At 55.5% G+C, this 15,508-nt stretch overlaps 1 protein-coding gene across 2 annotated transcripts in view; it reads right to left on the bottom strand.

Moving 5' to 3' along the window:
- Nucleotides 1–965: 965 nt before the first annotated feature.
- Nucleotides 966–15,508, bottom strand: part of NLGN3 (neuroligin 3) — a 120,697-nt gene continuing 106,154 nt past the window's right edge. The window contains exons 9-11 of one of the 2 annotated variants that reach the window (XR_012670061.1): nt 12,686–12,799; nt 1,880–2,224; nt 966–1,420 (exon numbers count right to left, since the gene is read on the bottom strand). The gene's annotated coding sequence lies outside the window, so the exon portion shown is untranslated. The remainder of the gene's footprint in view (nt 1,421–1,879; nt 2,225–12,685; nt 12,800–15,508) is intronic. The other variant, XR_012670062.1, reaches the window with a different exon arrangement.

Below are 15,508 nucleotides of genomic sequence, written 5' to 3'. Positions count from 1 at the left end.
CTATTGACTCATATTTAGCTTGTGATCCACTATGACCCCCAGATCCCTTTCTGCAGTACTCCTTCCTAGGCAGTCATTTCCCATTTTGTATGTGTGCAACTGATTGTTCCTTCCTAAGTCGAGTACTTTGCATTTGTCCTTATTGAATTTCATCCTATTTACTTCAGACCATTTCTCCAGTTTGTCCAGATCATTTTGAATTTTAATCCTATCCTCCAAACCACTTGCAACGCCTCCCAGCATGGTATCGTCCGCAAACTTTATAAGTGTACTCTCTATGCCATTATCTAAACCATTGATGAAGATATTGAACAGAGCTGGACCCAGAACTGATCCCTGCGGGACCCCACTCGTTATGCCTTTCCAGCATGACTGTGAACCACTGATAACTACTCTCTGGGAACAGTTTTCCAACCAGTTTTGCACCCACCTTATAGTAGCTTCATCTAGGTTGCATTTCCCTAGTTTGTTTATGAGAGGCTTATGTGAGACCATATCAAAGGCTTTACTAAAATCAAGATATACCATGTCTACCGCTTCCCCCCCATCCACAAGACTTTTACCCTGTCAAGGAAAGCTATCAGGTTGGTTTGACAGGGTTTGTTCTTGACAAACTCATGCTGACTGTTACTTATCACCTTATTATCTTCTAGGTGTTTGCAAATTGATTGCTTTATTTGCTCCATTATCTTTTTGGGTACAGAAGTTAAGCTGACTGGTCTGTAATTCCCTGGGTTGTCCTTATTTCCCTTTTTATAGATTGGCATTATATTTCCTACCTCCAGAAGGGCTGAAAAGAAGTCCTTTGTCCTGGTCAAAGGGTTCGAGTACCTTTATACCCACCCACCTCCGGGCTCTCTGGTTGTCTCTGCGGCCAATGAAAAGGACAAGCAGGGCACACCAGCTCAACTTTCCAAAATAAAGAGGCCAAAAGACGACCTTTTTGGGAGAAAAATTTATTCAGCAGCCAGCCTGCAATTCCGGGTGGCGAACCATCAGGCCCTCTTGGTCAGGTACAATTTTAACTTATGGGACTCCCTCCGTAAGTTCAAGGAGTCCCTCCCGCAGGGTTTGGCCCAAGAATTTGGCACCCTGGTGGAGGAGGGCACTGCGGCGGCTAGGTGCTCTCTCCAGATGCTGTGCGACTTGGCGGCTAGAGCGTTTGCGTCGGCGGTGGTCATGAGACGCAGCTCCTGGCTTCAGACCGCCGGCCTGTCCCATGAGATGCAGACCTCGATCCAGGGAATGGTCTAGTTTCGATGGGAACGATTCGATGGGAACGGTCTATTTTTGGAGCAGACTGATGCGAGGCTGTATGGGTTAAAGGACATTAAGGCCACCCTTCGCTTGCTGGGCATGCATATGCCGCAGTCTGCACGGAAGCAGTTCCAGCCAAGGCCGTGGCAGCCTCATCAAGGGTCTGCAAGGAGAAGGGATAGAGACACGACCTTTAGTTGCCGCCACCTTTCCTCCTCCCGCTCACCTGCACAGCCCAGCCTGGTGAATAAGCTTCTGGCCCCCGGCATGCTTCGTTTTGAAGGTGCACTCGAGAGCGACGCCCCAGTCAATTCCCTGGATCCACCTTGTTCTTTCCTCGACCATTTCGTCCCTATCGTTCGGCCTGGTCGCAGGTCACCTCGGACTGCTGGTTGCTGGACATAGTATCTCGGGGCTATACCCTGCAATTTTCAGCTGCCCTCTCTCCCACCCTTCCCTCCCCCATCCCTCTTCAGGGACTCTTCTCATGAGCAGCTCCATGACCAAGAGGCTGAGAATTGCCTGTGTGTGGGGGCAGTGGAGGGGGTCCCACGGGACATGAAGGAAACAGGGTTCTATTCCCACTACTTCCTAATCCCAAAGGCAAAAGGGGGCCTCAGACCTGTTCTGGACCTGCGTGGCCGCAGCGAATCTCTCACAAAGTTGAAGTTTCACATGGTCTCCCAGGTCTCCATCATCCCTTCCCTGGATCTGGGAGACTGGTACACTGCCTTCGACTTGAAGAACCAAGGTCACAGACGTTTCATAGTGGGTGGACACCATTTCCAGTTGACAGCACTCCCTTTTGGCCTCTCATCGGCCCCGGGGGCATTCACAAAATGTGAACCTGAGACATTGAGGGATCCAGGTCTTCCCATATCTCGACAACTGGCTCCTCAGAGGCAGGTCTCGGGAGCAAGTGCAGAGGAGCCTCGATCTGGTGAGCTCCACCTGCGAGAACCTGGGCCTGTTAATAAACGAGAAAAAACCCACCTTAACGCTGGCCCAGGGAAGAGAGCTCCTTGGGGCAATGCTCGACTCCACACGAGCCAGAGCTTTCCTTCCGGAAGCACGTTTCCAGGCTGTGTCGGATCGGATCTCCCATGTAAACAGCCACCCGCTCACCGTGGCTCACGCCTGCCTGCGGTTGTTGGGCTTCATGGCCGCATGTACACACATGATCAATCGTGCCCGGCTCCATCTCCAGCCTCTGCAAGCGTGGCGGGCGCCAGTCCACACCCCCAACAGGAATGACCTGGACTGAGTAGTCCGGCTGCTGGATCACATTGGGTCATCCCTGGATTGGTGGTTGGACCCTGGCTCAGTGTTGGAGGGAGTTCCCTTTGTGACCCCTCCTCATCCCTGACTCTGGTCTCCAACGCTTCGGATCTGGGCTGCGGAGCCCACCTGTGCGAGTTAGGCACCTGGGGCTGCTGGTTGCGGGACAGTCTGGCCCTCCACATCAATGTCAGGGAGCTCAGAGCGGTTCGCCTGGCCTGCCAGGCTTTCTTGTCCCACCTGAAGGGCAAGGTGGTGCAGGTCCTGACTGACAGTACCGCCATGATTTATTACATTAACAGAAGGGGTGGTGCCAGGTCTTTGGGCATTTGTCAAGAAGCTCTCTGCCTTTGGGACTTCTGTGTGCGGCCAGCCATAGGCGTGCGCACGGGGTGTGCCGGGTGTGCCCAGGCACACCCTAATGCAGGGCAGGGCTCTGTGGGGGCAGGGCTCCGCGCTGAGCCAAACGCTGCTAGGAGCCTCATGGTTAGGGGGGCCGGGGCGTTGGATAAGGGGCGGGGCAGTTGGGGGACGGGGAGCGGCGAGATGGGCTGTGGTGCCCATGGTCCACGGGTCGGCAATGTGGGGCGCTCTCCCCTCGGGGGCAGCTCCCCCCTCCCCAGCGTCCCTGTGCTGCGGAGAGTCTCGACAGAGGCAGGGCAGCTCCGCATGCTGCCTCCGTCGCCCCTCCCAGAGCTGACCCGGTTCCCAGCCCACCATGCCGGGAACCTGGGGGGAGTGGGGGGGTGCCAGAGCTGCCTGACTGCGCCTCCCCAGCAGGGAGGGGGAGGGAGCTGCAGGCAGAGAGAGCAGCAGGAGTCCGTCACTGTCAGACACAGATCGGGGGGGGCACTGTGGGGGAAGACAAACAGATGGAGCCGGGGGCAGGAGAAAGGAGCAGCGATGGGCACCCCGGGGCTGGCATAAAATACACAGTACAGAGGGGGCTTCCTGCGGGGGGGGGGGGGGTATAGCAACACTTCCTTCCCCCACAGACCAGACCCAGGCTGCAGCTGGCTCTGTCCATCACTCTTCCCCCCCCCCCCCCCCCAGAGACCCACACAACCCTTTGCCCCCCTGGAAGATCCCCACCAGCCGCTGTGCCCCCATCACCCCTCTCCAGAGAGCCCCTCCCTTTGTGCCTCCAAAGACAGCTCCCCTGCCCCCTGCTCCTGAGCTCCCTACGATCTCCCCTTTTGCCTTCCCTCTCCCGCCCCCAGCTCCACTGGCCAGGAGGCTCCCAGGCCGTTGGCCACCAAGGCCGATGGGAGCTGCACCTGAGGCAGGGGCCTCCTTGCAGACGGTGCCCCCACAGCATGGGGAGGGGGAGCCACAGGTGAGCAAACCCCGGTCACCGTCATCACAGGCCCAGCAATGCTCTGGGCATTTAATTTCACTGAGGCAAGTAATTCAATCGACTCTTCCTTTCCAGACAGTTTGTGGCTTTTCCTGTAAGAAAACTTACAATTTCTTTGCAAAGAAGTCCAGTTATAGTTTTTCACTTGAGAAGTATATTTTCTGATTGTTCATAAGCTCATTTATTTTGTTAACTCAGTTTCATAGGGAATTTTAAAAGTCACTTGAATTGTAACTGTTTTTTTCCATTGGTCCAAAAACACATGGAAGATGTTCAGATTTTTATTTCTGTGGGCCAAACCATGTAGAAATGTAAATGTCAGAGCTAGAAAAGCTCTGCAAGGGTATGGGTCCCTCAGGAAATTGTCCTCAAGTCATTCATTCTTCTGGGCACTCCATTCTATTGTTCCCTCTTACAGTGATAGAGATTGGTGTCTCCACCCTCAGGGGAGATGCAGAAGACTGGGCCAACCCTGCAGCCACTCTGCCTCCACCCTTGTTCTCTGTCTGTTGCCTCTACCAGCCCCTTTGGTCTCCCTGGGATTCCCCCTGCCATTCCTCCCTCTGGGTCTTCTCTCTCTAGGGAGCTTCTCATGAAGTAAAGCTGTCATTACAGGTTCTTATCTCTGTAATGTATTTAATTTTGATGTATTTATTAAGTGTTAATTAATGCACTATGGGAGTCCCCCTTCAGCCCTCTGTATAAATTGATCCTCTTCTTTCCATATGTTTTGCCCATAGGGTTTTCTGCAGCCCTAGGGCAGCCAGCAATAACCCCTGCGCCTTTGCAATGGGGTGAAGGAAGGGGACCATGAGATCCCTGTTTATGTGATTTGCAAGAAGTGTTCGCAAAAAGAAAAGGAGTACTTGTGGCACCTTAGAGACTAACCAATTAGTCTCTAAGGTGCCACAAGTACTCCTTTTCTTTTTGCGAATACAGACTAACACGGCTGTTCCTCTGAAGCAAGAAGTGTTATTACTCAGGGTACCAAATGTGTTTAAATGATATCAGTGCCTTGTAAAATCCCAAAGCAAGCTCATTTTCATTTCTCATATAATAATCTCATATACAGTATACACACATTTTTCAGTATGAGTTGATTTTATTATTCTTATTTTATTACTACTACTACTAATAATTAACTAGGTTACTGGGGTTTTTTTCAGTGTGGAAAATTGTGTGCTATTTTACAGGTTGAATGACATAATACCCTCCTACGTCCATCACTAAGTCCGATAACTTTGTCAAGTGTCTGTCACGCAACATGGTGGTGTCTAGCCCTGTCCCATTCTTCGGGGGACAAGGGGTCCAGGGCAGCCTGGGGAGTTAGTGGGGGGCCTGGTGCTGGCAGCAGCAAGAGACCTGGCCCCAGCCCGCTCTGCTCCACCCCACCGGCTCCCAGTGTTGCTCAGGGGCGGGGGTTTAGGGGAAGGGGTGGAGAGGTAGTGGTTGGGGGGGAGAAAGAGGTGAGGTGGGGTGGGGTGTGCTGGGGCCGGGTTGCTTGCTGGTGTCAGGCCCCCCGCTAAGCCCCCAGGCTGCCCTGTACCCTGTGTCCCCCTGAAGAATGGGACAGGGCTAGGAATCGGATCGGTCTTCCATGTTCCAGTTCTTTTACAAATCTATTCAATGCTTTGCAGTCTTACCTGTTACAAGCTGTTCATGTGAAAGAGCCTTTTTGAAACTAGTACATGTAAAAAACAAACAAACAAGTACAATGTCCCAACAGCGCTTTGACTCACTCTTGATTTTGTACATTGAACAAGAATTGGCTTCAACGATGTGATTGAGGAATTTAAGTCTGTAACACCTGGTGACTTACGTCTCATTCTCTAGGACAGGAAGATGAAGAAACCTTAATCTGTTCTGGTCAATTTGGGTTAGCTCATTATCTGGTTAAAGATAAAGAAAATTGAATGTATCTTTGTATACGCCTGGTTATCACTATAGCAAAAATTTGGTATTTTGTGTCTCATTTTTTAAGTTTGTATTTTTTAAGTAAAGTTTAGTTGTTGATTTAAAAAAAAATAACTTTAGTTAAGTTTTAGTTTCTTTAGTTTGTTTGATGAATAAAAATAATGTCCCTTATGACTGAGTATTCAATAGATGTTGACATTTAAAATAAAATAAAATAAAATAAAATTCCCTGGGTGTACACCTATGGGCAGGCCATTCATCTGGTAGCCACGTACCTGCCTGGAACCAGGAACATCTTGGTGGATAACCTCATGTGAAGTTATGGACTTGAACTGGGACCATATAGAACATGGTTGCAACCAAGGTCCTGTAGTGGCACAAAATCTTTTATAAAGAGGGTCAAATGAGGTGTCTCACACAAGGTTGTGGTTGACTGGTTAGGATGATGCTGTCTGTGTGTGTGTATCATTTTGTAGTTAAAGTTATGAATATTGGCTCTACACTGTCTGTTGTTCAAACTCTGCTTCTGGGTGACACCCCAGACAAGCTGGTGTCAGCTCTGCCTAGCCTGCTGGATGGCCCATTAAGGACCATCAGCGACACAACTGACCCACTGAGAGAAGGCAGACACGCCTTGGGGCTCAGCCAGGTGTGCATGGATCTGCCTATGGACAGAACTCTGAGGTGTTTCCAGGCCATGGGATGGGCAGCTTGGCCTTGGGACACAGAAAGCAGAGACCACATGGCAAGAGACTATTAAAAAGCTGCGGCATCTCCTCCATCTGGTCTTCAATCCTGCTTCCGACCTCTGGAGGGACTTGGCTACCAAGAACTTGGCCATTACTGGATGTCATTGATTCCATTTAACCAATTCTAGCTCTCATCTATATTTCCTTCCTTTTATGAATAAACCTTTAGATTTTAGAGACTAAAGGATGGGCAACAGCGTGATTGGTGGGTAAGATCTGATTTGTATATTGACCTGGGTCTGGGGCTTGGTCCTTTGGGCTCGAGAGAACCTTTTTTCTTTTCCTGGGGTATTGGTTTTCATAACCATTCGTCCCCATAACGAGTGGCCCTGGTGGGGCTACTGGGAAACTGGAGCGTCTAAGGGAATTGCTTGTGTGACTTGTGGTTCGCCAGTGGGGTAAAACCAAAGTCCTCTCTGTCTGGCTGGTTTGGTTTGCCTTGGTGTGCAAAGGAACCCCAGCCTGGGGCTGTAACTGCCCTGCTTGAAGCAATTTGTCCTGAATTGGCACCCTCAGTTGGGTCCCACCAGAACCAGCCTCATTACACCTCATCAGAACCTTCTCATCTCACCACAAGTGGTCACTCCATCTGGATACGGTCAGCCTGATCTTCCTGAGGTGGAGGACTCGATAGGTGGACCTGTTTGCATCCAGGCAGAACAGAAAATGCCACGTGTTCGGTTTGATCCGGGGGATGGGCAAGGGCTCCCTATCAGACGCCTTTCTCATTCCGTGTTTGGGGGTGCTGATGTACGCCTTCCCGCAAGTGCCACTGACACACACAGTCCTTTGGAAGATCAGGCAAGACAGGACGAGAATTATCCTAACAGCCCCCGCATGGCCTTGCCAGCACTGGTTCGGCATGTTGCTGAGTCTTTTGGTAGCTGCCCCGGTGCAGCGGCCCCTCTGGCCGGATCTGCTGTCCCAGAACCACGTCAGCCTTTTGCACCTGAAGCTGGCAGTGCTGCAGTTGAGAGCTTGATTACCATATGGCTAAACACGGATGAACGGGCATGCTTGGCCCGTGTCCAGCAGGTCTTGCTGGGTAGCAGAAAACCCTCCACCAGAGCGACTTACCTGGCCAAATGGAAAAGGTTCACATGCTGGGTCTTGGAACAGCATATTCGGGCCGAGCAGGCCCCATTGCAGGAAATCCTGGATTATCTGATGCCCCTCAAACTCCAAAGTTTGTCCATGTCATCGATCAAGGTCCACCTGGCTGCTATCTCAGCTTTCCATCCTCTGTTCCAAGGCAGGTCGATCTTTGCTCACAACATGACGGCATGGTTTTTGAAAGGTCTGGAGCATGTCTACCTCATGTCTGGGATCCCATCTCTCCCTGGGACCTGAATCTCGTGCTGTTGAGACTCATGGGGTCTTCATTTGCACTCTCTCCTGCTTCTCTCCTGGAAGGTCTTGTTCCTGGTGGCGATAATGTTGGCCCGCAGGGTGTCCAAGATCAGGGCGCTCACTTTGGAGACACCCTATACGGTCTTCTACGAGGATAAGGTCCAGCTGCGACCGCACCCAGCTTTTCTGCCCAAGGTCGTTTCTCAGTTTCATACTGGCCAGGACATTTACTTACCGGTCTTCTTTCCAAAGCCTCGTGCGTCAGATGAGGAGCAGAGGCTACACACCCTGGGCGTCAGGAGGGTGCTGGCCTTCTACATTGATAGAGCAAAGCTGTTCCGTAAATCAACCCAGTTGTTCGTTGCAGTGGCAGGCAGAATGAAAGGTCGTCCAGGGTCTGTTGGGAGGATTTTGGCCTGGATCATGGCCTGCATCCGCTACTGTTATGAGCTGGCGAAGGTGCCTCCGCTGGTGATCGTGACGGCTCACTTGACTAGGGCATAAGCATTGTCAGCAGCCTTCCTGGCACAGGTACCAATCCAGGAGATCTGCAGGGCCACTCCCTGGTCATCTGGCCACACGTTCGCGTCTCATTATGTGCTTACCCAGCAAGTTTGAGACAACACTGGCTTTTTGACCGTGAACTCCGAGCCCTCCTCCAGGGATATTGCTTGTGAGTCACCTCTTATGGAATCGACATGAGCAAGCACTCGAAGAAAAATAACCTACCTTTTTCGTGACTGTTGTTCTTCGAGACGTGTTGCTCATGTCCATTCCATTACCCACCCTCCTGCCCCTCTGTCCGAGCTGCCGGTGAGAGGGTGCCTAATCTACCGATACATGAGTGCGACACTCAAGGGAGCGCCACAGCCAAGCCAAGCCTATGGATACCGCTAAGACAAAAATCTCTTATGACATGGATGCACACCTAGAACGGAATGGACATGAGCAACACATCTCGAAGAACAACAGTTACAAAAAGTAGGTAATCGTTTTCGCTTTTGAAATGAAAGCAGTCTCACATGACTCCAGGAGCTGGGGGTTTAAGAAAACACCTCAGGGACTGGAGCTTATCCTAAAGGAGACGGCTGTAATCTATCACGCAGATGTCTGCACTTGTAGGATGGGATAATCCAAGTGACTCGATTGCCCAGACCCTGCTCCACGCCGGAGAGCTGAGATGGTGACTCAGCAGCAGCCAGGGTTCATGGCTGACTGGTTCGTTCCTGTTTAAAGATGTTTGTACTGCCAGAGGGGAGGGGGTGGTGGCGGTTCTTTAAATCTGCAGGCAGGAGGGGGGGACGGGCCTAGGCAGAAGCTCTGCAGTGAAGCAGAGCGAGAGAAAGAATCAGCTTTAGGGATTTACGCTGGTTCCTTATTCTGCTAAAGCTCCTTGTTCAGGGCTAGTCCGGGGGGAGGTGCACGGGGGCGGCAGGCAGGGCCGGGGGCCTCTCTGGGGGAGGCGCGCGGAGGGTGACACCCGGCCCCGAACATTGGTGGAGCCGAGGCCCGGGGGCCTGAATTTGCTGGAGCCCAGGCACACCGGGCCCATACAACTCTCTGCCCCTGGCTGGACCTCCCTGCTGCCAGAGACCAGTGTCTGAGCATTCACGTTTCTATGGCAACAGCGGGCCCCTGAATAGATTGATGTCAATTTCCACCCGAGGAGGTCACTAAAATATCTCTGTTTCCATGGCAAGGGGGGAGACCCTGCCGGGGCCAGTGGCTGCGCCCGAGCCCAACAGCAGGGGGCGCTGCAGGACTGGCGTGGGAGCGGGAGGGTGCGGGCCAGTGGCAGGGCGGGGACCCAAGAGCTGCAGAGTGGGGCTGGGGCCCTCACCACTGCTCTGCAGGAAGGGAGGTGCCAGGGCTGGGGGGAGCAGGGGGAGCGGCTGGTCAGGCCTGGAGGCTTTGACAAGGATGGGAGGGAGCCAGGACTGGCAGCGCTACGGAGCCCCCAGCCAACGAGAGGCAACGCGTTGCTGCCAAGCCTGGCTCTCGGGCTGCCTGCCCGTGGCCTTCCTTCCATGGCCCGTGTCCAGGCTCCCCCAGCCTGCTGCTCCCGGCACCCAGGCAGCCTCTGGCTCCCTCCTGCGCCTGGTGCCCGCAGGCGTCTACTTCCCTTCCCTTGGCCCTCTCCGGCCGGAGGCTGCACGGGCTAGCTGCTGAGCTGGCTGACGTAGGGCTGGGCCCTGGCCCGCCCCCGCCCCTGCCCTCGCCCCAGCCAGGGCCCAGCAATGAGGGGCAGGTTGGCTGCAATAATTCTCCTCTCAGGCTGTGCTGTGGGAGCAGACAGACCTGGGTGGACCTAGCCCAGTCTGGTGCCATAAGTACAGGGTTAGGCAATGTAGTCTGAGTGGTGCATGGTAAAGAGAACAGCCCCCAGCCCTGACCCCCACCCCATACCCCTCAGTCTCTCGCAGCTGTGACAATCCCCAATCCTCCCAGCCCTAACCCCCCACCACTCCAACCTCCCAAGCCCCATAGCCCAGCATAACAAACCAGCCTTCCTGGTGCCCTTGCCCTGACCCCCCCACCCCTCCAGCCTGTTGTGTGTGCCTGCCCACAATGGGGGAACACTGAGCCAGCCCTGGGGTAGACAAAGGCTGCTCTCTCGCGTATGTCTTCACACAGGACACTCTGCCAGGCTGGACGTCCAGCCCCCACGGGGGCCAGTGCCAAGATTCGGGGCACAGGAGGCTCCCTAGCGAGCAGTGAAATCTGGTGCCGCAGGGGTCAGTGTTCAAACCCAGGCTGCCAGCAGCACCAGCACCTGCCTGTCCATGGGCTCAGCTGGCCTCGCACACACGTGGCCGCATCCTTCTCTGGGGATGTGCTCTCATTTCCTTACACACCCACTGAGCCAGGCAACCTTGAGCCCCAGGGCAGGACTACGTCTGCGTTAGGCTCTATTTTAATCACAGAGGTCTCAGCCATTCTCCCCTGCGGGGGCCTGATCCCACCCCCAGGACTGAGGGAGGCACCAACCTCCCAGGCGAAAGGAAAGGGAGCAATTGTGCTGATTGCCGCTGTGGTGAACCGGGGGGGGCCTCAGCCTGTCTCTGGGGCTCCCCTCAGCCATGGCAAACCCGGCCTGAGCCCCCCAGCCCCTCCCATTCCCGGGGCTCCCCTCAGCCATGGCAAACCTACCCTGCGCCCCCTCCCTGGGGCCAGCCCCCCCACATTCCCGGGGCTCCCCTCAGCCATGGCAAACCCACCCTGCGCCCCCTCCCTGGGGCCAGCCCCCCCCATTCCCGGGGCGCCCCTCAACCATGGCAAACCCCTCCTGCGCCCCCCCCCCAGTCCCTCCCATTCCCGGGGCTCCCCTCAGCCATGGCAAACCCCGCCTGTGCCCCTTCCTGGGGCCAGCCCCCCCCATTCCCAGGGTTCCCCTCAGCCATGGCAAAACCACCCTGCGCCCCTCCCTGGGGCCAGCCCCCACCACATTCCCAGGGCTCCCCTCAGACATGGCAAACCCGCCCTGCGCCCCTCCCTGGGGCCAGCCCCCCCCCCAGGCATTCCCGGGGCTCCCCTCAGCCATGGCAACCCCGCCCTGCGCCCCTCCCTGGGGCCAGCCCCCCCCGGGCATTCCCGGGGCTCCCCTCAGCCATGGCAAACCTGCCCTGCGCCCCCTCCCTGGGGCCAGGCCCCCCACATTCCCGGGGCTCCCCTCAGCCATGGCAAACCCCGCCTGTGCCCCTCCCTGGGGCCAGCCCCCCCTCCCATTCCCGGGGCTCCCCTCAGCCATGGCAACCCCGCCCTGCGCCCCTCCCTGGGGCCAGCCCCCCCCGGACATTCCCGGGGCTCCCCTCAGCCATGGCAAACCCGCCCTGCACCCCTCTCTGGGGCCAGCCTCCCCCGGACATTCCCGGGGCTCCCCTCAGCCATGGCAAACCCCGCCTGTGCCCCTCCCTGGGGCCAGCCCCCCCACATTCCCGGGGCTCCCCTCAGCCATGGCAAAACCGCCCTGTGCCCCCTCCCTGGGGCCAGCCCCCCCACATTCCCGGGGCTCCCCTCAGCCATGGCAAACCCGCCCTGTGCCCCTCCCTGGGGCCAGCCCCCCCCCCATTCCCGGGGCGCCCCTCAAGTATGGCAAACCCGCCCTGCGCCCCTCCCTGGGGCCAGCCCCCCCTTCCCATTCCCGGGGCTCCCCTCAGCCATGGAAAACCCCGCCTGTGCCCCTCCCTGGGGCCAGCCCCCCCTCCCGCATTCCTGGGGCTCCCCTCAGCCATGGCAAAACCGCCCTGCGCCCTCCCCAGCCCCTCCCATTCCCGGGGCTCCCCTCAGCCATGGCAAACCCGGCCTGCACCCCCTCCCTGGGGCCAGCCCCCCCCCCATATTCCCGGGGCTCCCCTCAGTCATGGCAAGCCTGCCCTGCGCCCCTCCCTGGGGCCAGCTCCCCCCCCATTCCCAGGGCTCCCCATGACCATGGCAAACCCAGCCTGCGCCCTTCGCTGGGGCCCCGCAGCCAGCCCCTGCCCCGTCCCTGCTGATTCCCCTCAGCTAACACCCTGATGCCGTGACACACCCTGCACACACAGGGGTCTGGGCCTGGCTGGCTCAGGTAGTCCAGCACCGGGGCGTGTGGGTCCGGCCATGGCTCCTATTGGCACTGATGCTGGGCTCCCACCCGGCCTAGCCGTGCGTGCCGTAGCCTGGCACAGCTGCTTACAGGGAGGCGTTCCTAGCTCCGCCCTTTGGTCGTGATGCCCCCGGTCCCACCGCGCTGGGCGCTGAGTGCAGCCTGGCTGCTCTGCGCCGCTAGCCAGTGGTTACTCACCCATGCGTCCCTTACATCTCAGGCCCTCCAGCCCCAGAGCATCTGGTCTCACGGTGCATTGCAGCCTGGCCGGGCCTGGGGCAGGCCGTGGCACTGCCCTGCACAGCGCTGGGGCTAGCGACAGCAGGAGAAATAATGACAATTAATGACTAATTGCTCTTGTCCACACACCCAACAAGCTGTCTCTAGCCCCCTGGTGCTGAAGGACCAGGGGGGCGAAGCCAGGGACCCACATGCCACAGCTGCAAGGCATGCCTGTCCTCGCCGAGATGGGACTTGGGGTGTGTGTGTGGGGTGAGGGTCCTGTCTTTTTCCCTTGGTGCATTGGCTGCATAAGCACATTCCTATGAAATTCAGCGCTGCGCGATGCCCCGAGATGGCCGTAGCCCCTCCCAGCCACATCATTAGCACCGTGGTAAATCAGGAAAAGCCCTGGAGAGCAGTAGGCCCATGAGACCTGCATGCAAGGGCCTGTGTCCCCAGGGCAGAGACACAGCTCCCTTGCTTGGCTCAGGACCCCAGCTCTGGCTCACCAGGCCTGAGCAATCACTGGCGGCGAGTCAGGCCCCATGAGTGGTTTCTATGGAAACCCTGTTCGAAATTACATTAAAAAGAAATTAAATCAGCAGCTTTTCTGCTTGGCAAGAAAGTGGGGGGCAGTGGAAGGAGGCAAATGGGAGTGGGGGGAGACATGGGGGGGGGGCGCAGGGGTGTGATTTGTGATGGGGCTAGAGGGCAATTCCCCTCTCCCACCTTGGTTTGCCCCCCCCCCCATTATCTTTCACTCCCCTCTCACCCAGTTGTTGCAGGCGATAACATAATTAACTCTAATGCTGTATATGATGGCACAATCCCCCCCCCCCCCCCAACCGCACACACACATGATTTTGTCTGACTGATGCCTAAGAGTGGTGGGGGAGAGACAGGGTGATTGGGATAATAAATGGGGGGGGCAGTGAGACGGGGGGGCAGCGCCAGTGGGGGATGGGCAAGCATGCCCACCATTGCCTCCGCCCCCGCACAGAGCGTGATGCAGGACGCTGCAGCCCAGCTGGTTGGTGCAGGGTGCTGCAGGGCACTGGCAGATCCTGCTTTTCACAGTGCTCGTTGCGAGGGGTGGGGCACAAACACCAGGGTCCATTTGGGGCATAGGAACATCCAGTCCTGTTCTCCCATGTGGGGCCAGCTCGCAGCAGGGAAATCTCAGGGAGCTGGAACTCTGGCGGCTCATGCCACCCAGAGGTGCCTGGGACTTGGCTGCTGGGCCACATGCCCTGCCCCCACCCCAGAGATGCGCCAGGCCCCCAGCCAGCACGGTGCTGGCAGGTCCCTTCGTGGAGGGTGTGACGTTACTGACGTAACCGGTAACCGTACAGATCATTGCTGCAACCACGGTTATATATTTGCAGAAAGAACAGGAGGACTTGTGGCACCTTAGAGACTAACCAATTTATTTGAGCATAAGCTTTCGTGAGTTACAGCTCACTTCATCGGATGCGAATGCTCAAATAAATGGGTTAGTCTCTAAGGTGCCACAAGTCCTCCTGTTCTTTTTGCAAATACAGACTAACACGGCTGCTACTCTGAAACCTGCTATATATTTGCAGCAAATATTGTACAAAGGTTGTTGTGTAAGGTGTCTATGGAAAGGTTATAATTTGCTGATTATGATTATGCTATCTGTATGGGTGTATCATTTTTGTAGTTGAAGTTATGAATATTGGCTATGTACTTGTATCACAAAAAGAAAAGGAGGACTTGTGGCACCTTAGAGACTAACCAATTTATTTGAGCATAAGCTTTCCTGAACTACAGCTCACTTCATCCAGTGTGTTTTGTGTATCTCAGTGTGTTTTGTTTCTAAGTAGCTTCAGTGAAGCATTTGGTCAGCTTCTTGAGAAGGGACCAGTCTCAGCAAGTGCCCAGTCAAGAAACACTTAGCTGTCTATGAAATTTGGGAGATGCCAATCCACATCTGAGCCTTCCTGAGAAAGTTCAAACTAACATGTAAACAATGGCGTGGGCCTGTAAAGAACTGAGCCAGGCATGGACCTGTGACTTGCCCATGTGACTCCAGACTCCATCTTGCTGTGATCTTGCAGGGGAGAACCAAGGGGTTTCCACCCACAAAAGAAAGAATATAAAAGGCTGCTGCAGCTCCTCCATTTTTGTCTTCACTCCTGCTTCTTGCCTCTGGCAGAACTTTGCTACACGCTGCAGTGCTGAACGAAGGTCTGAGGACCCCTCCCAGCTGGGGATGTTCTCCAGAGACTGGATTTGAACCTGCCGTTTATTCCATCACTGCTGCAAGCCTGAACCAAGAAGCTGGCCATTACTGGATGTCATTGATTCCATTTCACCAGTTCTCGCTCTCGTCTCTAGCTTTTCCCTTCTATGAATAAATCTTTAGATTTTAGAGACTAAAGGATGGGCAACAGTGTGATTTGTGGGTAAGAGCTGATTTGTATATTGACCTGGGTCTGGGGCTTGGTCCTTTGGGATGGAGGGAACCTTTTTTCTTTTACTGGGGTGTTCATTTTCATCACCATTTGTGCCCATAACGAGGGGCACTGGTGGGGCTACTGGGAAACTGGAGCGTCTAAGGGAATTGCTTGTGTGACTTGTGGTTAGCCAGTGGGGTAAAACCAAAGTCCTCTCTGTCTGTCTGGTTTGGTTTGCCTTGGTGTGCAAAGGAACCCCAGCCTTGGGCTGTAACTGCCCTGCTTGAAGCAATTTGTCCTGAATTGGTCCTTTCAGTTGGGTCCCACCCAAGCCAGCATCCTTACAGAGGACTCCCCAGAGCAGCTGGCCCTGGCTGCTCCG

The sequence above is a fragment of the Caretta caretta genome, chromosome 9, assembly GCF_965140235.1.
Source record: "Caretta caretta isolate rCarCar2 chromosome 9, rCarCar1.hap1, whole genome shotgun sequence".
Classification (NCBI taxonomy): domain Eukaryota; kingdom Metazoa; phylum Chordata; order Testudines; family Cheloniidae; genus Caretta; species Caretta caretta.
Note: the sequence above shows the minus strand (reverse complement) of the source record. Positions and strands in the feature narration are given on the sequence as shown.